This window comes from Lepidochelys kempii, chromosome 1 (genome assembly GCF_965140285.1).
Source record: "Lepidochelys kempii isolate rLepKem1 chromosome 1, rLepKem1.hap1, whole genome shotgun sequence".
Classification (NCBI taxonomy): Eukaryota; Metazoa; Chordata; order Testudines; family Cheloniidae; genus Lepidochelys; species Lepidochelys kempii.
Window position 1 is genome coordinate 304,103,785 of NC_136380.1, and position 21,936 is coordinate 304,125,720.

Here is a 21,936-nt window from a genome sequence, read left to right on the forward strand (position 1 = left end):
AATTTTCTTGTATGTTTAAAAGAGCTACTTTAATTCACACAAAAGCCCGAAGAATCATTTGTCCAAAAAATGTATCATCTAACTTTGAATCATTTTTATTGTATAATATTAATATGAACTACAAGGTTCTGGTCCATGAATAGGTCTCTTAGATGCTATGGTAATAGTAATAATAATATTTGGAGAGTTTCTCTCATGAATTTGTGTGACTATATTATAGCTATGAAATACGGAAAAAATTTTCAAAAGCACCTAAGTCCCATTTTCAGAAGGGACTTAGGCACTCAGCAGCCTTTCCATTAGACTTTGGCTTCTAACTTCCTAGGGGTATGTCTATACTGCAGTGGGAAATGCTCTTCCCAGTGCGGGTAGACAGATGTGCTTGTTCTGCTCTGGCTAGTGAAATAAAAATAGCCGTGTGGCCACAGTAGCATGAACAGTGACTCAGGCTAACTTCCCTAATACATACCCTGAGGGTCAGACAGACTTGCACTCTGGCAGCTTGTGGGAGCTGCTGCCCATAACACCATGAGCACACTGCTATTTTTAGTGTGCTTGCTCAAGGAGAGCTAGCACATCTTTCTACCTGCACTGGGAAGCACACTCACAGCTGTAGTGTAGAGCTACCCTAAATCACTATTAAATATGGGTCTTAAGCTCCTTAGTCACTTTGGTGCTTTTGAAAATTTAACCCATATCCTCTATAGTTGTGCCACACTATGCAAAGGAGTGCCATTTAAAATAAAATATGCAATATAAACAACAATTCAGCAAAAAGGACTAATCACCCAGATTTGACACAAATGAATATCCATTGGCAAATATAATGAATATAAAATAGGCCCAAACTATCCCTAAAATCCTAGTCAGGGTGTTGGAGAATGGAGAGCTCTGTAGTGGGCCTGGCAGGTTGTCTAAGCTCTGGCAGACTAAAGTGGAGAGCAAGTTCCAGATTTGAAGACATCACAGGGAGAACACCCTGCCAGCAACTCGCTCCCATTGTTTGGTAGATAGCTTCAGATCAATAGACACTCTAACATGAGTTTGACAATGTTTCATGGAAAGAGTGGTGATTGCAGGGCCCAAATCTTGAGATTTATAGGTTAAAACTAACATCTTGAATTCTACCTATCTGAAAACTGATCAGCAGCAAGTGTAGTTTGCAGAGCACCAGCTTAATGTTCTCTCAGTGTGAAATTCTACTTGATAGGCAGGCAGATGCATTCTACACTAGTTTTATTGGATCATGTTGAACACCTTTAATGGTGCAATGACAAGCAGAAATAGCTGTCAAGTACTACATCAGAGAGAAGGTTGCCCTGTTCTCACTGGGGGTAGATGAAGAAAAGCACACTTAGCCACAGCTGCTATTTTGGGCATCTAGGAGTAGCCTATGATCTTTCTAAGTTATATGGCTGTGTTTCAGATGTTGACCACATTTCTCTAAGCATGGGTGTCAATATATATTCTGCCAGTTCCTCCAGCTGCACATCCTAACAGCCTATGTTGTCCCATTGTTGTCTAGATTAACTTGTAGCCAGTTAGTCTTCACCTAAACACCTAATTCAATGATGGAGCTGATATCCATGTGATTAAACTAGTAAGCCAGGTGATAAATGAATTGATCATGAATCTTTGACCATCTTGCCAGCATTTCCCCTCTATTCCATCTCATTAGAATTAGTCCAAAATTCTGACCCCCCTCCCGCACCAAACAATTTCAAACAACTACTGTTTTATTTTAATCTGCCACAGAAAAGTTTTTTCTTTCTTTCCTCAAATGTGAAAATTATTCCCATGTCCCATATCTGATATTACACCTGTCCAAGTCCTTGGATGTGGAAAGATTCAGCCTGTCCCAATGATATTTCTATAGTGAAAAATATTGTAAATGTAAAATCAGATATTTTGGGACCCTATGAAGCAAGAAACAGGAGTCTTATATCATTGGATAGGGAAGATTCTAGTTTCCTAATGGGGTCAATCCATCCTGTCTAGCTGTGAATCAGGCAGAGATAATCAGACTTTAAATTCAGAGAGGTTTTTTTGTGTGTATGTGTGTGTGTGTGTGGGGGTAAGCTGTTTTAGATCATCTTTAGGGGAGTTAAGAATGGAATTTATGGTAAGTAAGGTATATAAGCCTAATAAATGTTATGGACTTTCTAAAACATACCTAAGATACTTTTTCTGTAACAGCCTGTGTACAAAATACATGGTACTGTGGGTTAAAGAGTTTTATCAACACTCATTTAAGATCACCTGCGTAACTCACTTGTGGTTTCATCAGCTGTGGTGAAGGTCATGCAGGTAAAACCTTTGCACCACACCACGTAATTACGTTTCTACCAAATTCATGGCCGTGAAAAACATGTCACGGACTGTGAAATGAGACCTTCCCTGTGAAATCTAGCTATTGGAGGGGCAGCGGAACGGCAGGGCTGGGGGCACCTACCATTCACTGGGGTTCAGCGGCTAGTCCACCGGGCTGAGGAGGGACAGACCTTCCTTTTCCCCTGCACGGCCACTCTCGGGGTGAGATCAGACCAACCTCCAGCTGCAGGAAGCTCCACTGCTGCGCTGCTTTCAGAGTCAGGTCTGAAGGCAGTAGCCACGGAGCTTCCTGCAGCCAAGGGAGATTTCCAGAGGTGGAGTGTGTGTCTGATCTCCTGCGTGCTGCTAGGAGCGCCCCTGCCAGGGGCTCCTAACTGCTAGTCCCGGCCGGGCAGGGGCGGGACAGGACTTCCTCTTCTCCTGCATGACTGCTCTTGGGGGGAGATCAGACTCAACTTCTGGGTACCTCCCCTGGCTGCAGGAAGCTCCATGGCGGCTGCCAGCTCTGAAGGCTCCCAGCAGCATGGGGGAGAAAAGATCTACCTCCACCTCCAGGAATCTCCCCTGGCTGCAGGAAGCTCCGTGACTGCTGCCTTCAGAGCCAAGTGGGGTGGCAATCCCATGACCCCCCCTACATCAGCTTTGCGAACCCCCCACCCCCAACCTCTTTACATATATAGTTAGTGTATGTACACCCTCTTTACTGTTTGTAAAGGCCTAACCTACTATACACGTGTTCTGGAGATATTTCCCAGCACCTTCTATCCCATAGGTCTCGTGTAAAATTCAGTTGCTTCCTGAGTGGAAGTCAAATTTAAATCAAGTGAAGTATTTGTACATCTAATGGGACAACAAATTTTATCCGTGAAGTAATGTCTTTGACATAGAGTTGCACTAGGGATGGTACTGAGCTAATGCATACATAAAATCAGTTTTTCAGAAAAATGTAATTTTCTAACCTTAAAATGGATACACATGTAGCAAGTAGGCTGGAAAAGATGTATCAGTAATTCCCATTTTACCGATTTTCACTTTGGAGGTTGTTGATCTTCATGGCCGTGATTTCAGTCCTGGGTTCAACCAGCAGATTTTGACTATCTCTACTAGCTATCTGGAAGAGGATGAGCCACAAAGCTATAAGGGGGGACCTCAATTTTCTTTCCTCTTGTGAAATGGGGTCATGGTATGAAAAAGGCTGAGAACCAATGATTTAAATAATTGGGAATAAAAGTACACAGTAGACACATGGTTGTGCACTGTTATACTAACATGCTGCTTCTCTCTTTTTGTTGTTGTGTTTTTGTTGGGGACAATATTTCCCAGTATTTTTAATTTTTTGTATTTCATAGGGTTCATTCTGGGAAATGGTGTAATGCAACATCATGTCCCCTAATTTAATGTGTGCAGAGTGCATTTCACCAAACTTTTGTGCAGAGGCGATCTTTGCTGAGATTTCAGCTCTTATACATGCACATTAATTATTTGTATTATAGTAGGGACTAGAGGCTTCAACAGAGATCAGGCTTCTGTTGTGCTAGGTGTTGTGGAAACACATGGTAAAGGACAATCACTGTCCTAAAAAGGACAGCTGCTGAATAATGGATTTTTGGTTCACTAGTAATTCTGGGGAAAAAAAGTTGTTATGTTTTGGGTCAAACCATTTTTTTTTAAGCAAATCAAAAAGTAGAAAAAACATCAGGTCAGGTTGAAACAAAATGTTTTGTTTCTTCCCAACTCTGAATTTCTTTATTTTGATTTGAGGCATTTTGACAAAAGGAAAAGAGGAATAGCTTCACTCAACAGTGCCAAACCAACCTGATCTCCTTGCCAAACCAACCTGATTTCTTTCTTTGAGAAAGTAACAGATTTTTTAGACAAAGGAAACACAATGGATCTCATTTACCTGGATTTTAGTAAGGCATTTGATACCGTGCCACATGGGGAATTATTAGTTAAATCGGATAAGATGGGGATCAATAGGAAAATTGAAAGGTGGATAAGGAATTGGTTAAAGGGGAGACTACAACGGGTCCTACTGAAAGGTGAACTGTCAGGCTGGAGGGAGGTTACCAGTGGAGTTCCTCAAGGATCGGTTTTGGGACCAATCTTATTTAATCTTTTTATTACTGACCTTGGCACAAAAAGTGGGAGTGTGCTAATAAAGTTTGCAGATGATACAAAGCTGGGAGGTATTGCCAATTTAGAGAAGGCCAGGGATACCCTACAGGAGGATCTGGATGACTTTGTAAACTGGAGTAATAGTAATAGGATGAAATTTAATAGTGAGAAGTGTAAGGTCATGCATTTAGGGATTAATAACAAGAATTTTAGTTATAAGCTAGGGACGCATCAATTAGACGTAACGGAGGAGGAAAAGGACCTTGGAGTATTGGTTGATCATAGGATGACTATGAGCCGCCAATGTGATATGGCTGTGAAAAAAGCTAATGCGGTCTTGGGATGCATCAGGAGAGGTATTTCCAGTAGGGATAAGGAGGTTTTAGGACCGTTATACAAGGCACTGGTGAGACCTCACCTGGAATACTGTGTGCAGTTCTGGTCTCCCATGTTTAAGAAAGATGAATTCAAACTGGAACAGGTACAGAGAAGAGCTACTAGGACGATCCAAGGAATGGAAAACTTGTCTTATGAAAGGAGACTCAGGGAGCTTGGCTTGTTTAGCCTAACTAAAAGAAGGTTGAGGGGAGATATGATTGCTCTCTATAAATATATCAGAGGGATAAATACCAGAGAGGGAGAGGAATTATTTAAGCTCAGTACCAATGTGGACACAAGAAGAAATGGATATAAACTGGCCACTAGGAAATTTAGAGTAGAAATTAGATGAAGGTTTTTAACCATCAGAGGAGTGAAGTTTTGGAATAGCCTTCCAAGAGAAGCAGTGGGGGCAAAAGATCTATCTGGCTTTAAGATTAAACTTGATAAGTTTATGGAGGAGATGGTATGATGGGGCAACATGGTTTTGGTAATTAAATATTCATGGTAAATAGGCCCAATGGCCTGTGATGGGCTATTAGATGGGGTGAGATCCGAGTTACCCAGGAAAGAATTTTCTGTAGTATCTGGCTGATGAATCTTGCCCATATGCTCAGGGTTTAGCTGATTGCCATATTTGGGGTCTGGAAGGAATTTTCCTCCATGGCAGATTGGAAGAGGCCCTGGAGGTTTTTCGCCTTCGTCTGTAGCGTGGGGCACGGGTCACTTGCTGGAGGATTCTCTGCTCCTTGAAGTCTTTAAACTATGATTTGAGGACTTCAGTAGCACAGGTGTGAGGTTTTTTTTGTAGGAGTAGTGGGTGAAATTCTGTGGCCTGCGTTGTGCAGGAGGTCAGACTAGATGATCATAATGGTCCCTTCTGACCTAAATATCTAAGAAAAAAAAACAGTGGAAGGAGCGCCCCCCTTATAACCTGGAGGAAGATGAAGAAGCCATTGTCTCCCTTATAACGTTTAGCCCAGTGATTAGGGAACTCACCTGGGATGTGGGAGACCGAGGTTCAATTCTCTTCTGTCTGATGTGGAGAAAAGATCTGTACTTAGGTCTCCCACATTGTAGGAGAGTGCCCTGACCACTGGGCTATGGGATGTTATGGGGCAATTTTCTCACAGTCTCCCCTGTTGAAGCTATTCCACTTCTTATGAATAACTGAATATTCATTGGAGCAGAGCCCTGAACTAGGTTCTCTCATATCGTAGGTGAGTGCCTCCCCTGGCTATCGGATCATTCTCACGCTCTTTCCCTGGCTATTCATTGCCAGTCATAGAGGCAATTCACAGTTAAGAATAAACTATTTGCCAAAAATATTTCACCCAACTCTACTGAAAAGTTTACATTCTAAATAGACAAGTATACAAAATTTTGAAGTGGAAACAGAGGAACACGTAGGAGAAGGAACTTGCCTAAAGTCAGACAGCAGGTCAGTGGAGCCAAGAATGGATCCCCCATCTTCTGTCTCCCCATCTGGTACACTGTCCACAGAGCCATACTGCTTCTCAAATTCAGCTTCTTGAGTTAAAGGGTAAAACACCATTAACAGTCATTAGTTGTAACAGGACTTACTGTCTATCTTCTTTTGAAGGTCTCCATCCACTAGAGGGAGTGACTATTACACTGTACATATTGTGACCCAGTATGTTAAGCTGGCAAAGAACAAAAATACCTTTATAAGGCTAAATTCCCCACTGCAATGTGTAGAAAGAACAGTGATAAATATAGATAGGTATAGACTTGTAGGAAGCTTTTAGACCTTTTTTTTTTTTTACATGAAAGTCAGGTGTTATTTCATGGAGTTGCAAGAGGGACTTCTGCAGGTGCATACTGATATCTAAGCAAAGTTTCTTTTTGTTGATATAAGCTTTTTCTTCACATAAAGTAGAGATGTGTTAGATATGGAAACATTCAGTTCACTAGCACAAAGAGGTGTGTTTTTCCATACACAATGTAATTTGCTTCTGCTATTATGCAGAATAGTGTGAAGGACCTGGTATATTCCTCTGACAAATCTGGTATAGAGAGAATTAATTAACGTGGGTTTTCCTATAAATGACATGCCATTTTATGATAGCAAAAAGTTTTTGTTCCTGATATCAATCATTCACTCTCTGCCAGTTCAGAAGGCTTCCCTGAAGGACTATACATTGATCTGCACTTACCCAAAATACAGCAAAAACATAGCTGTATTCTGGAGATTAAAGCGAAAAAGATGTGTTTAACAATAAGAAGAAATATTAAAATACAAAATACAAAATCACCTGCTCATCTACCAATGTGATATATGCCAGCATGTGCCAGCAATGCCCCTCTGCCATGTACATTGGCCAAACCGGACAGTCTCTACGTAAAAGAATAAATGGACACAAATCAGACATCAAGAATTATAACATTCAAAAACGAGTCGGAGAACACTTCAACCTCCCTGGACACTCAATTACAGACCTAAAAGTCGCAATTATTCAACAAAAAAAACAGACTCCAATGAGAAACTACAGAGCTGAAAATAATTTGCAAACTGGACACCATTAAATGAGGCTTGAATAAAGACTGGGGGTGGATGAGTCATTACACAAACTAAAAACAATTTCCCCATGCTAATTTTCCCCCTACTGTTACTCACACCTTCTTGTCAACTGTTTGAAATGGGCCATCCTGATTATCACTACAAAAGTTTTTTTCTCCTGCTGATAATAGTCCACCTTAATCGATTACTCTCATTAGCGTTGGTATGGCAACCCCCATTTTTCATGTTCTCCGTATGTGTGTGTGTGTGTGTGTGTGTATATATCTATATCTTCCTACTGTGTTTTGCACTGCATGCATCTGACAAAGTGGGCTTTAGCCCACGAAAGCTTATGCTCAAATAAATTTGTTAGTCTCTAAGATGCCACGAGTACTCCTTGTTCTTTTTGCTAGTTTTTAAGGTTTGCTTAGCAAGGAAACTTGGGATACACAAAAGCTGACCAGCATTTGGGTAAGAGTTGAACCATATTGGAAATTCATTAGGTGAGACCATGGACTCTAAAAGATGAAATCAGCTGGGGACTTGAGACAGAGATTGGACATATGGCCCTCTTTTTCAGCTACTTTTACATGGTTGGCTTGGGAGAATGGAGCCTGGGAAAATGTTGTTACTTTGTTTCCTCATTTTGTTATTTTATGTGGTCCAACTATTTGGATTAGATAGGTTTGCTGCCTGCCTTCTGGGTTCAAAACTAATTGAGTTTGTTAGCGTGCTGTAAACTAAACGGCAATGGGATGGAAGGAAAATTTCTATGAAACTCAAAAGAATCAATTGTGTACTTCCAATCTGAAATTACCATTGGCCTGACTCCCTAATGCCCTTCAGCTTGAGTAGTCAGTTACACCAGTGTAAAGTTGGTGTAAAATGCTACCCATTTTGTACCCGTTTTTCATGATGAAAATGATTATATAAGACATAGGCAACAGAGAACCAGACACTACAATTTTGTGTAACAGAAGGGGAGCATGAAGAATAGCAAGAATATTTATTAGTGATGGGCAACTCTAAATATAGGAGGTTGGTTTGGATGAGCACCAAAACCTCAGGTACTTATCTGAACCTATCTAAACTATTATGAATTTCTTGGTACTGTAAAATGAGAATATATGTTTGGCTCCTGAGGCTATGTTTAGCTTATAATGAATCCTAACCATGAAGTAGGTGACTGATTTGCATGTTTTTAAATGCTTGATGTAGGAAGATGATATATAAATCAAATGGTTCACACCCCCCGCCTCACCAAATATACTGTATACGTATATAAATATATTTTTCAGTAAATACACTGAATTGTGTTTAAAATAAATCATTGTAGTCACCTGATACAGGACCCAAAGTGACAGACTTACACCTTTCTCTATTCCTTTCCCCTTGATAACTTAAAGGCTGAAGAAACTTCATCCTTATCTGCTGGAGAAGTGAAAGACGCTCCTTGGAGAAAGAGCCAGTGTAAGCAGAAAGACAAAGACTACTCCTTCCTCAACACAGGGAGGTGAAGAAGGGACCCCAAGGAGATGTAAGTAATTTATAATGTATCTGTGGCTCCGACTGATTCTAATGTGATATTGTATGCTATGCATGCTACAATACTATTGACTGGTATTGTTTAAAAAGCAAAATAGAGCATTGGAAAATGCTGTAGTGGTTGCAGAAAGTTTGAAAGTGTGTGCCCTTGTGGATGTGATAGTCAGCTCCAGAATATTAGTTTTTTCTCTCCTATTAAGTGGTACAATTTTTTGTTTTTGTGAAAATTGTGCACTGGCAATAAAAATCAGAAGCACACTTTTTTACCACTTTATAACTTTAAATCTTTGTCTCTTTTTTTAAAAAAAAGAGAAGAAGCATGTTTTTGTGCTAGTGAATGGTAGTACCAGTCTTGGAGATCAGACGCTGTTGGGCAGTGTGAAGTAAAGGAACACTTCTCTTTTTACTTTGCTGGGTGATCATTGATGCTGAAATCTTAATCTCATTCAGAGCTCTGATGTACTGCACGGTTCGTAATTTTGGTTATAGATTCTAATGCTTTGTTACTGTTTCCTGTTGAGCATTTCACATTATGGAAAAAGAGTTTTTTTACAATGTTCATTCTAAATTCCAACCACAATAGGAAATATTCCAAACCAATAGGAAGTAAAGAGTTGTCTTTTAACTTCTTGTACTAAAGGTTACGAGGAACACGATGTATTTAAATTATCTATTGCTATTTTTGAAAGCTTAAAAAATGTTATCCTGACTTTTGTCTGGCACCAAGAATTAGACCTGGATTAGATGATATCACGTTAATGCTGTCATTGGAGTAAATGACATGTGCAAAGACATTCTTTCCCTCCCCAGGAAAGTATAGCATAGAGTAAGCTTTTCTGAGTGAGTGTTTGTTTGTTTTGGAGAGGTGGGAGAAGTAGGAGGAGGCAGGGCTTTGCACACCATTTCATTTTGTGCCAATTTTATAATGGTTTTCTCCCCATCTCCCTTCCTCTTTCATTTCATTTACCCTCTCAGTACAGATTTTGCCTCTGATTTTGGCTGCAATGCTAGTAGCTGTCTGTAAAAGTTATGAGAGCTTAAAACATTATTCATTTTTATTTTGTAAGTGCTGATGATATGCTATGCTCGGCACATATAGCATGAAAGCCCATTGAAGTCAGTGAAAAGACTCCTTTTGACTTCAGTAGATTTTAGGTCAAGACAATAATTAAAAGGAAATTCAGAAACATAACCTAGATTTAGTTGTTAAAAATGAACACTTTTTTCTTTTGAGTGTGAAAGGGATGGTATGACTAAATTATTATCCTATATATATATAAGAGAAAGAAGTAGGCAAAAATACCCTGGGCCTGATGAATTGACCCTAGGATACTTAAGGAACTAGCCAAAGCAAACTTGGAACCATTAGTGATTATCTTCAAGAACTAATGGAGGATGAGTGAGGTTCCAGAAGACTGAAGAAGGGCAAATACAGTACCTGTCTTTAAAAAGGAGAACAAAGAGGACTAGGTGAATTATAGACCAGCCAGCCAAAGTACTACACTCAAGAAGGAAAAATCAGATGTATAAATACAAAATGGGAATCACTGGCTGGACGGTAGTACTACAGAAAAGGATTTGGGACATGCAGTGTTGCAAACAGAATATGACCCATAATGTGATCTCATTCTGGCATGTGTTAACAGGAGTGTTCTATAAAAGACGCAGGAGGTAATTGTTCCACTCTATTTGGCACCGCTAAGGCCTCAACTGGAGTACTGGGGCCTGCTCTAGGTGCCATGCTTTAATAAAAAGGTGGACAAATTGGAGAGAGTCTAGAAGAGAGCAACAAAAATGATAATAGGTTTAGAAAACAAGACCTATGAGGAAAGGTTAAAAGATGTGGCATGTTTAGTCTTGAGAAAAGATGATTGAAGGAGACCTGATAACAGTCTTCAAATATATTAAGGGCTATTATAAAGTGGACTGTGATCAGTTGTTCTCCATGCCCACTAGGAGAGGTAGGACAAAGTGTTATCAGCTTAATCTGCAGTAAGGGAGATTTAGGTTAGATATTAGGAAAAGCCTTCTAACTATAAGGTACTTAAAACCTGGAATAGACTTCCAAGGGAGGTTGTGGAATCCCCGTCACTGGAGGTTTTGCAGGCAGGTTAGACAAACACCTCTCAGGGATGGTTGAAGTATAGTTGGTCCTGCTTCAACATTGAGGATGGACTACAATGACCTATTGAGGTCCCTTCCATCTCTACATTTCTATGATTTTATGAACAAATCATTAATAGGAGCAAGCACTCACCTTATGAAACAAAGTGTATGACTTTTATTATGAGCAGAGCTGGTAGAAAACCTATTGTTAAGGTTACCTTACACTTTCAACTATAAGACCCTGTTTTCAGTGCTCATAACTTTGCCAAACTTTAGCTATCCAGGCTGAAGTTCTCCATGTTGGGTGTCTCCTCAGGCTGAACTGTTTTTTTGAAAATTTTAGCAAGAATGGTTCTGCCATTTCTGACAATTGTTAGGGAAAAATTTGTTGTTTTGCCTTTTAAAAAAAGTCTTTCAACTGTTTGCTTTGGGATGGAGACTTGAAATTTGATCTTGGGTCACCATTGGATCAGGGATGTGCCTTTTGCCATTCCTGTGAAAATCCATCCTAATTTGCCTTAATTATAAGCCTCTGTAAATTGCCATTTATACATGCAAAGTAGAGGCGGGTTAGAGTTTGTCAGCAAGATTTTCAAAACTTTCTTTGTGTACTGAGGCTGTTGTCATGGATTCAGAGATTCTAAGACCAGAAGTGACCATTATGATTGTCTAGTCTGACCTCCTGTGGCCATAGGACTTCCACAAAGTAATTCCTAGAGCAAGTCTGTAGGACCCTAGTCTCATTTGATACATAAATTAGGAATTGTATAATGAATGAGGACGGGGAGAAAGGATGGTCTTGTGGTTTAGTAATTGAGTGCTACCCTGCAGAACTGGATTCTATCTCTGTCTCTGCCACAGGCCTTCCTTGTGCTCTGAACCAAGAGTATAAGGGGCGATGCAGACAGTTGCCTCTCCAGTTCCTTCTTACCACTGCAGGGCCCAAGTCAGAATTCTCTATGTCCACAGATACCTCCTTGTTTCTTCATCTTCTTCAGAACCTGTTTAAATACCATGTATTAATCACCCACATGTGGAATGCACATAGGAACTAGCACTCGAAGAAGAAATGGAGGTTTCTTACCTGAAACTGGATATTCTTCTAGATATGTGATCCATATCCATTACTCATCCTCCTTCCCCTCTGCTTCATGTCCTTATGATTCATGGTTAGAGAGGAACTGGAGAGATGTCAGTCTGCACTTCCCTTTGTACTCTGTTTCAGAGCATGAGGAGGGCAAGTATGCAGGTGCAGACTAAAGGACATTGCTTACTGGAAATCTATCTCAGCCACATGGTGCACATGCAGACCCACATGTGGAATACACAGAAGGTCCACACATCTCAAAGAACCTCCAGTTACTGGTAAAGGACCTCCTGTCGCACTGCTTGGTATCACTGTGGGTTCCACTTCAGGGCAGACTGTTTAATAATATTGAAGTTAACCCAGTGCCAGCTATGGTTGTAATGCTAAGGCGTTACACCAGCTAATCACACTGCTGATTAATTCACTAGGCTTTTGCCTGTCTCATTATAGAGTTTAAACAGTCCCCTGGGAAACCCCTGTCCCATTTGACACCAAGTAAGTGGACCCCTGTGATATTAGGCTCTTTTCATTGTAATGTCACAAAGTCAAAGTTCCTCTGTTCCAAAATGACCAAACACATGCCACAGGTCAATTCCTCCTTAGATCTCCCTCGTGTATCAAATAAGACAACGGTCAGTCTGATACTGTAATAATCATATGTAGGCTTTATTAATTAAATGATAATAAAGCAAGCGATATTTACACAATACTAAGAATAGTAAAGACACAGACAGACAAAGACATAAACTTTGGTTACTATCTTATAAAACTTCTGTTCAACATAACAGAGTCTTATAGGTTCAGCTTCTCAGGTTTATCCCAGCTGTGATGGCTAGGGGTCTTTTACCTGGCAGACAAAGTCCTTGCCTCTTAGGGTCCAGTCTGATTAAAAAGAACCTTGTTTCCTTCCACTTGGCAGCTTTTATCTGAAAATCCTGCCAGATGATCGTTCTGACTCCAGGGCTCACAGATGCAAAGATGGTAGTCAGGGGTCCAGGAGGTAATTATTTGGTGAAGTCCACCTGTGTGACTTATCCATGGGATGGAAGCTTCCCCTTCTCCTTTGTCCTGTAAACTGATTTCTACCTGCTGTATTGAGAATCGAGGCTACCCATTCAGTGAGCACTGTCTATCTTAGGCACTGAATGAGAGAGAGATTTTTATGGAAAAATACTGTATGATCATTTAAAGACAGCTTATGCACATGGGGGCTGAGTTCGGGTAGCACAGGCATTTCATAACTTTTGAGAGCTTGAGTTTGCAACCTTAATATTCTTGTAAAATACAATTGTATGTAGGGTATCTTTGTACTTTGGCAGCTCTTTGGGTGGTGCCTTGATGCCAGGTAACACCCCTACTGTATTAATTAAGAAGTAATAATAGCAGTGTATTACTGCACCCATATATGATGATGGCCAAAATTTTCGAATGGGTGCTTATGGGAACTGCAGGTACTTAGCACTTTTGAAAATCAGGTCACTTATCTGAATATCTTAAATATGGACTTGGGAGCCTAACTTTAAGCACTGAATTTTGAAAATTTTGTACAGCATGTGTCCAATTTGAGTGACAGATCATAGTCTGGTATTGCATGCAGGACCTTGTCGAATACCCATTGAATTCAATGGGAGACTTTCCTTTGAGTTCAATAGAGGTTGAATTGGACCCAAGTAGAGTAAATGATCCTAGAACATTTGCCAACTAAATGGCCTAATTGAGTCCTTTTTCACTGCAACACAGGGCCTCTTTGTGTATTGTGAGGTGTTCACTCATGAGGTATTCATTTTTTAGTCCCTTCTGTTTTCAGATGCCTTAACAAGGCCTCTTTCAACACAATGACTGAGAGTTTACCATGTAAGGTAGGGATATCCTATTTAGATTGCTTTTGACATAGATGCTCTTCTATGAGGCTGTGTTGTAATATAAAGTTATGCTGTTATATATCCCCTGCTCTTTTTGAAATGTGCTTTGGGATTTTTAAATTCCTTTTAGGCAGTGGATCTTGATTTTAGGTTCTCCGGGTATTCAGCTTCACCATTTCTTCCATCTATCATCTATCGCTCCAGTTTACCTTTAGGGTATGAAGCCAAGTCATGGTGTGGGACTTGAATATGTGACCTATCTCAGAGGCAAAAATGTTACCATTGTCATTGACACAGACAATAACATTTCTTTCATTTGAGTGAATAAACAGAATTCTTTTTGGAATTGATAATTTATTTCCTCGTCTGTGTGTGCTGATGGTAATGCATTTTCCATGTTGAAGAAATGTTTAATGTTAATCATCAGCAAAATGTCCTTTCAAATAGCATTTTAACATTAGTAATGAAGTGAATATTGCTATGAAATGTACTAATTTGTTTTTCCCCCTGTATTTTTGAGCTTTACAGGCCGAGAAATGGAAATATTTTAATTTGTTATCTTCATACTATACTTTTTTATAGGAAGGAAAAGGAAATGAATGAGTAAGAAAAAGATGCCTTTATTTTAAAGTAGATTTTACATTTTTTTGTCCAATATTGTACGACGCAAAAGACGTTACATTAAAAAAAAATTCTGCTGCTAGTAGCTCGCTTTTACAAAAATATTATTTGTAGGCTACATATTTAAATGGAAGTGACTAGACTGCATGTTTTCAGGTTGTTTGAAAATAAATAAAGAGCAGTTTGACACCTTATTGGGTAATGATTATATAGTGCTTGACATTAAATCAGTGTTTACTAACAATTACAATTATCATCGAATGTTAGATTTTTTCCCTATAATTAAAATGATGGCAAATGTTGCCTTTTTAATGGCAACTACTGTATTTAACTTATGATGATGGCATACGGACTTCATTGTTTTGCTCTTTTGCCAGTTTTAGTTTCTGTAATTCTGTGTTGTGTGATCATAATAGGTCTATAAAGGCTAGAGGGAATGTGTATTAAGCAATTTTCTGCCTAGGGGTTGTACATATGTTGCTTAATACACATTCCCTCTAGCCATAGAGATTGTATGTGCGTATGACACAATTGTAGTATAATTTTGTAATTCAATATCTTTTATTTATAATTTGCCTGTTTTCATTTATTAAAACTATTAATTTGGACAGCTGGATTTACTCCGATACTGTATTTCTCCATGTAAATGGGCTAATCAGAACATGTGTGTACTATTTTGAGTTTCTCACTTGGAACACTACTCTTGCATGGGGGATCACAAGCTGTCAGCCTCCACCCCAAACCCCACTTCACCTCCAGCATTTATAATAGTGTTAAATATTTAAATAAGCATTTTTAATTTATAAGGGGCGTCGCACTAAGAGGCTTCTGTGTGAAAGGGGTCACCAGTACAAAAGTTTGAGAACCACTGGCCTAGGCACACAATTTCCCTTTGCTCTGGCTTACCATATTTACTGGTATCACTAAAATAACAAGATGCCAATGCAAAGCAAAGCCACAATAAGTTTTTTATTTCAGGAATCTTTGCCCAACCTGAAGTAAGGATTCGCCATCAAAGGAATATTTGGTATTGTTCATTGTCACCTACTCCAAAGCAAAGTCAGCCTGTGGGCTATCCTCAAATGAGGGAAATGCCCCCATGTTAATAATTCCTAGACAAGTACTTTCTTTTTATTAGCATGCCCTTTGGCACGATAGTGCCTATCAATACTTAGATCTTAGAAGTGGTGAACCATGTGCTATAAACATGATCATAACATTTCCCCAGAAACAATGCTGTGATCATTATCCCAAAGCTTTCTGGCTCAGATCCCCACCTGATGTAAATAAATGCAGATCCACTGAAGCTGGCCCTCTGTTTAAAATTGAGTTCTTTGATTTGTATAAGTAGGGGCATAGCGAGCAGATCGAGGGACGTGATCGTTCCCCTCTATTCGACATTGGTGAGGCCTCATCTGGAGTACTGTGTCCAGTTTTGGGCCCCACACTTCAAGAAGGATGTGGATAAATTGGAGAAAGTCCAGCGAAGGGCAACAAAAATGATTAGGGGACTGGAACACATGAGTTATGAGGAGAGGCTGAGGGAGCTGGGATTGTTTAGCCTGCAGAAGAGAAGAATGAGGGGGGATTTGATAGGTGCTTTCAACTACCTGAAAGGGGGTTCCAAAGAGGATGGCTCTAGACTGTTCTCAATGGTAGCAGATGACAGAACGAGGAGTAATGGTCTCAAGTTGCAGTGGGGGAGGTTTAGATTGGATATTAGGAAAAACTTTTTCACTAAGAGGGTGGTGAAACACTGGAATGCGTTACCTAGGGAGGTGGTAGAATCTCCTTCCTTAGAGGTTTTTAAGGTCAGGCTTGACAAAGCCCTGGCTGGGATGATTTAACTGGGAATTGGTCCTGCTTTGAGCAGGGGGTTGGACTAGATGACCTTCTGGGGTCCCTTCCAACCCTGATATTCTATGATTCTATGATTCTATGATTTTATGGGCTTCCCCTACCCCCCCATTTGGAGAACTTTGAGTTGATATATAGGGTTGTTTTCCACCCTCCACTAGTTTAAGGATGCTCAACTTTGAAAGGCATCATCTGTGCTATCACAACAGCCTATCAGAGAGAGCCTAGTTTTGAAAATTGTAAAACTCCAGTTCCGCCAAACTGCTTCTGAACAGTATGTGATGGGTTAGTGTATATACGTGTCGGTATCAATTTTCTGTTTTGTTAAAGTGTTAGCCAATGCATCTGTTACAGATATGTTATATATCTCTCTTTTGTTCTCTCCCCCCACCCACATTAATAACCATTATTCGAAATATCCCATAACAGTACAACTTGGGATTTGGCAAAGGCAGATAGGAAAACCATCAAAATCAAGTTATGTAAGTACAGGTAGGGAGTGCCTTTATGGCCCAGCTAGTTTTTAGAATGCTGTGGTTGAAAACAGAGATAAGAGGGGTACACCATAATACCTGGAAAAAAAGGTGATTGGGAGATTTTAGTCTTGCTTGACATATACAGTGCCTTTTACGTGTAAAGAGGTCTGGTATCAATACAAGGGATTTGGGAGGGGGCGCGGGCGTGTATTTTGGACCACACCTTCTGTGTAAGATGAACTGAACATGCTGCGAGAACCCGGTTCCTAGAAGGATTGGTGATGCATTAACTCTTTCTTCCCTGTACCATACTGTTTTGTCTACAGACAATACATTGTCTGAGTGGGGCTATTTGGTCTCTTGAACATTATTAATATCGAACTGCAAGTGTAGTCAAAATCAATTTGCTATACATTTTAATCCATAAATACCTTTTTGAGTGGAAACCGCTCTGTGCCTTCACTGTTGTCTTTTTAGCTCCAGTGTGGACTGAGATTCCAGCGTGTGTTAGCTGAGGGCTAAACAGTGCAAAACAATCAAGCCTAGTTAATCCATGGGTCTCCCATTCAAATGGAAGCCCCTTAAGTCAATGAGTTATTTGCTGCCCAAGGGACCAGTTCATCCAAGGTGGATATGTAACCAAGCGATTGATCACCCGATGAGAAACTTCAAGCCACAGAGGAGAGTCATCTCATGAGGGTGCGTGAGACTCAAACTTTATAAAAGGAGGGCTGTCTCACTGACCAGGTCCAGAGAGAGAGGTGACCAGGATCAGAAGGCAAAGCTGGGCAGGAGAAGGAGGAGAAGAGGGTCCTGGGACCCTGAAAGCATAGGTGCTGGAACTAAGGGTGCTGCAGTACTCCCTGGCTTGAAGTGCTTTCCATTATATACAGGGGTTACAGTTTGGTTCAATGGCTCTCAGCACCCCCACTATACAAATTGTTCCTGTACCCCTCCCTGAAAGCACATTGGCCAAAACCCAAAGGGCTCTGAGTTGTAAGGAAACTGAACCAGGGATTTGCATGTAGGATTTTGTTTTTTCCTTGGATCTGATTATCTGTGAGTAAAGTTTGATAGGGTTAGAAATTCCTTTGCAAAGTCTGTATTGCCCTGGCTTTCATTGTCACATAGTCCCAAAAGGGGAAAACAATAATTTGGAAGGTACAGAGATTTGGTGGAATTGTGGCAACCGCTAGTGGGGAGGGTTGGGGGAGCCGGCATTAGTTTCAGAGCCTAAGCAATTGGACTATGAAGCTTCATCTCTCAGGGAGGGGTCTGAGGCAGGATATATGCCCAGAAGTCCAGAACCAGAGACAGTGCTTAGACCGTGCTCAGACCCATCAAGCCAAGAGCATGTGGGCCCTTAGATCTATCCACATGTACAGAAACCTGCTCAGTGTCCACCAGGGGAACCTAATTCAGGATTATAACACAGTAAATAGGGCAGATGTAGGGCTTCTGTATTATAAAAATTGCAGGTAAGGAAACTAATTTATCATATATTGAAGCAGTTCCCATCTCTCTGAGTAACAAAGTTTCCAGAGCACTGTCAGCTTGACTCAAAATTTGAAGTCAAATTTCTGTCTGGGCAGAAAGTGAAAGATGTTTTACCCATTGTCCCAAGTAATAAGAGGCTATTTTACAGAGGCTGACAGTATCTCAAATACTAGATATTTTACTCCTAAAATTATGCATGTACTCATTTATAATCCTTGTTTTTAAGTATAATTCTTATAGGGAAGGGAAGAGATGAGACACATGACAAGGGAAAACTACTTATCTGTAATTTGCTTTGTTATAGTTCCCTCTTTCTCATCCTACTTAAAGTGGATGGGAAAGTGGGTGATTGGCAATCCAGATTGGGTTGGGACACTGACAGTCTTCCTCCCTTTCTGCTTCCTGATAGGTGGAATCATGTTAGTGTAATGTGAGATAATTTTCCTTCAAGATGGGGAAAAGAAGGAGAACATGGCAAACTGAATTATTGGTAAAAAAATTTTCTTCTATAGGTGGAGGTCAGATAAAGAGGCACCTTTTAGAAGATTGGATGTCAAGGCACTTCACAAAAGTCATGATTTTATAGACTGATCTCATGCTACGTTTCATTGTAGGGGCCCGGCATTGAGCCAGCAAGTAGCTGGAATATGGTATGGAACATGCATTTTATAACTGAATGGAGTAGTCTTCATATATCAATAAACCTTTTGTAGGATTACTGTCTGTTGATAAACAGCTTCAATGTTATGCTCCAGAGTAAGAAATCTTTGAATAGTAGTGAAGGGATTTTTTTGTGTGGGATCCTTTGGGACATAAGGTACTACATATCTAATAATAGTATGTTGCACTTCATTAGAGGATTTCAAGGTACTTTATAAACATTAATGAATTAAGTATCACAATTTAATGAAGTGTGGAGTGCCACTAAGACTGCTTAAGTCATTAGCTGTGTTGCAGCAGAGGAATGAAATCTCCTTTGCAGTATTTTATGTCACCTGTCTGTGTTAGATGTGAAGAAATCAAAGCACAGAGAAATTAAGTGACTTGGTGAAGCACTAACTGCAGAACCTAGGGGACTGATCCAACTTCTGTCAAAGTCAATGGAAAGGCATTAATTTCAGTAGTAGCTGGATCACACCTCTAGGTAACTTGATTCCTAGTCCCATCCTTTAGCCATAGTATCTCTCTCCATTAACCATGCAAAGAACATGGCCAGTGCTAGAGCTCTCAAGGGCCTGATTTCCTCTCTAGGAAGAAAATAGTACTGCTGAGTACTTTCAATAAAAGGAAGTTAATTCTAGATATCCAGATTAATTTTCATGTACCACTCACCACTGTAGAATTTGAAATACAATATAATTTTATGGACAATAACACAAGTTGTTATTTTGCTAATGTAATGCATTTGGTAGATGCATATATATAGCGTAGCATTCTCATATTGTTTTGGATTTGCTATTATGCATATAATTGGACTAAACATCCTATTTGTATGGGGGAATCCATTCTTAAATTCATTTTGATTAGCATTATGGGTTACAAGTAAACACAAACAGCTCTTCAGGGAAAGAACTATTTACAAAAGATGGCAGTTTCACTAATACCGTGGTTAAGAAGTGTAAGAGCAGAAGCCATCTGTTTTGTGGAAGCCTAGACTAATTAAATAGTTATCACCAACAATGCTATTTAGGGCTTCTTAAATGTTTCTATATAGAAAAAATAGATGGGCTTGATAAGGGAACTGTAAAAAGGGCTTAGTTTTTTAACACTATAGTATTGATGCCTTGTGAAGTCTCTCTATTCTAAGTTAAAAGAAAAGGAGTACTTGTGGCACCTTAGAGACTAACCAATTTATTTGAGCATGAGCTTTCGTGAGCTACAGCTCACTTCATCGGATCCGATGAAGTGAGCTGTAGCTCACGAAAGCTCATGCTCACATAAATTGGTTAGTCTCTAAGGTGCCACAAGTACTCCTTTTCTTTTTGCGAATACAGACTAACACGGCTGTTACTCTGAAATCTATTCTAAGTTGTCTCAAATAGCCACCCTACCATTTAAGAGTTATTAGTAATAATTAAAAAATGTTCTTAAATATTGTTTCTGTTCTAGATCTCATACTAAGTAAAGTATTTTGTAGTGAAATCAGGAAATTGTTTCTCTCTCTCTCCTTTTTCTATATTAACAAATGCAAAAGTGTGGGTTCTCAGCTGACATAATTTTGGCTAAAATCTTAGTTTTAAATAGAAACTGAGTATGGTTATGCTAATAGATCCTCATTTGTAATTTAAACTGCAGCTGCTAACATTCAATAATGGAGCCATACATCAAGGAGTTTTCTACAAAAACAGAAAAATATTAATTCTTCACCCTCAGATCTGCAAATCCAGACTGATGGGATTTCAGCTCTTCATCTTTTAGTGACAGGCAGTAGCATCAGTGGAATAAAACTAAATTTTGATCCCCTTTCTCTCCACCTCCTTTCCCCAGTTTTATTCTGACTGAAAGGGAGTGAGGCAGTTTTAGCTGATTTTCTTGTACAGAGGGGAGAGCCGTGCTATCCCAGGTCTTTTAGGGATAACAGCTGCTTTGGTGGAAGAGTTAAATGATGCTCTGATTCCCAAGGTGCATCTACTGCCTTCATTTACGCTGGATATTGTGGAAATGATTTCTGAGGTCTTTACTGAGGGCAGAACCTGTCACAGAACTGGAAGACACTCCAGCCATCCATTGTGAAGAAGAGTAGTTTTATTTTCCAGTTACAGAAGCAGAGGACACTGAACAGATTCTTCCAGATTTTTTTTTCCATTTTTAATTGATTTTTTTTACAACCAAGGGATTTGAAACAATTCATTACATACATATCTTAGAAGGCTAATCTTGCTAAGCATTCCAGACATGCATACGTTAATGTAAAGTCCTACAAAATTTATGAAGAAAAAGATGCCTGCAGGTATTTTAAAGTTGAGAACCTACTGTGTCTTTGTAAAAATTTGGCTTGAGGCCCTACAGCTAAATTCTCCAGTTCCTAAACTGTCCTTAGGTGAATGGCTGCTAATAGCTGAAGAGGAGCGGTCTGAGGCTCCATCCCTCCATCTGGTTGAAAATATCTGATAAGATCCAGACACAAAATTCACTCCACTTGATTATGCGGATGCAAATAATATTTATATAGCTTGCTGCCTTGTTTGTGGGTAAAAACAGACAAAATTGTGCCTGCAGTAACAGAGAATATCTGTAAAAATTGGTCTCCGAATGTTGGTTTAAAGGTTGTGTCCTTTTGAAGGATTTGAGGCGGTTTAGGTACTTATGTCACTCTAGGGACTTTGAGTGGTGTAAGGTTTTAAGGCAGGCTAAGTATTCCAGGAAGTTTAAGAGCTTATGGCATCGTAAATATTTAAGATGATTTAAAAGGTTATGTCCTCTTCAGTATTTGAGTTGGATTAAGTGCTCATATTGCCTTAAGGACTTTTCATTTTTTTCCTTAAAAATAACCTAGGAAATTAAATGCAAAAAACTGTGCTAATGCAACATGTAAGT

At 39.7% G+C, this 21,936-nt stretch overlaps 1 protein-coding gene across 2 annotated transcripts in view; it reads left to right on the forward strand.

Annotated features, from left to right (window-relative positions):
• Positions 1 to 21,936, forward strand: part of FOXP2 (forkhead box P2) — a 555,269-nt gene that overhangs the window by 66,648 nt on the left and 466,685 nt on the right. For both annotated transcript variants that reach the window (XM_078851144.1, XM_073328132.1), the window contains exon 2: positions 8,755 to 8,885. The gene's annotated coding sequence lies outside the window, so the exon portion shown is untranslated. The remainder of the gene's footprint in view (positions 1 to 8,754; positions 8,886 to 21,936) is intronic.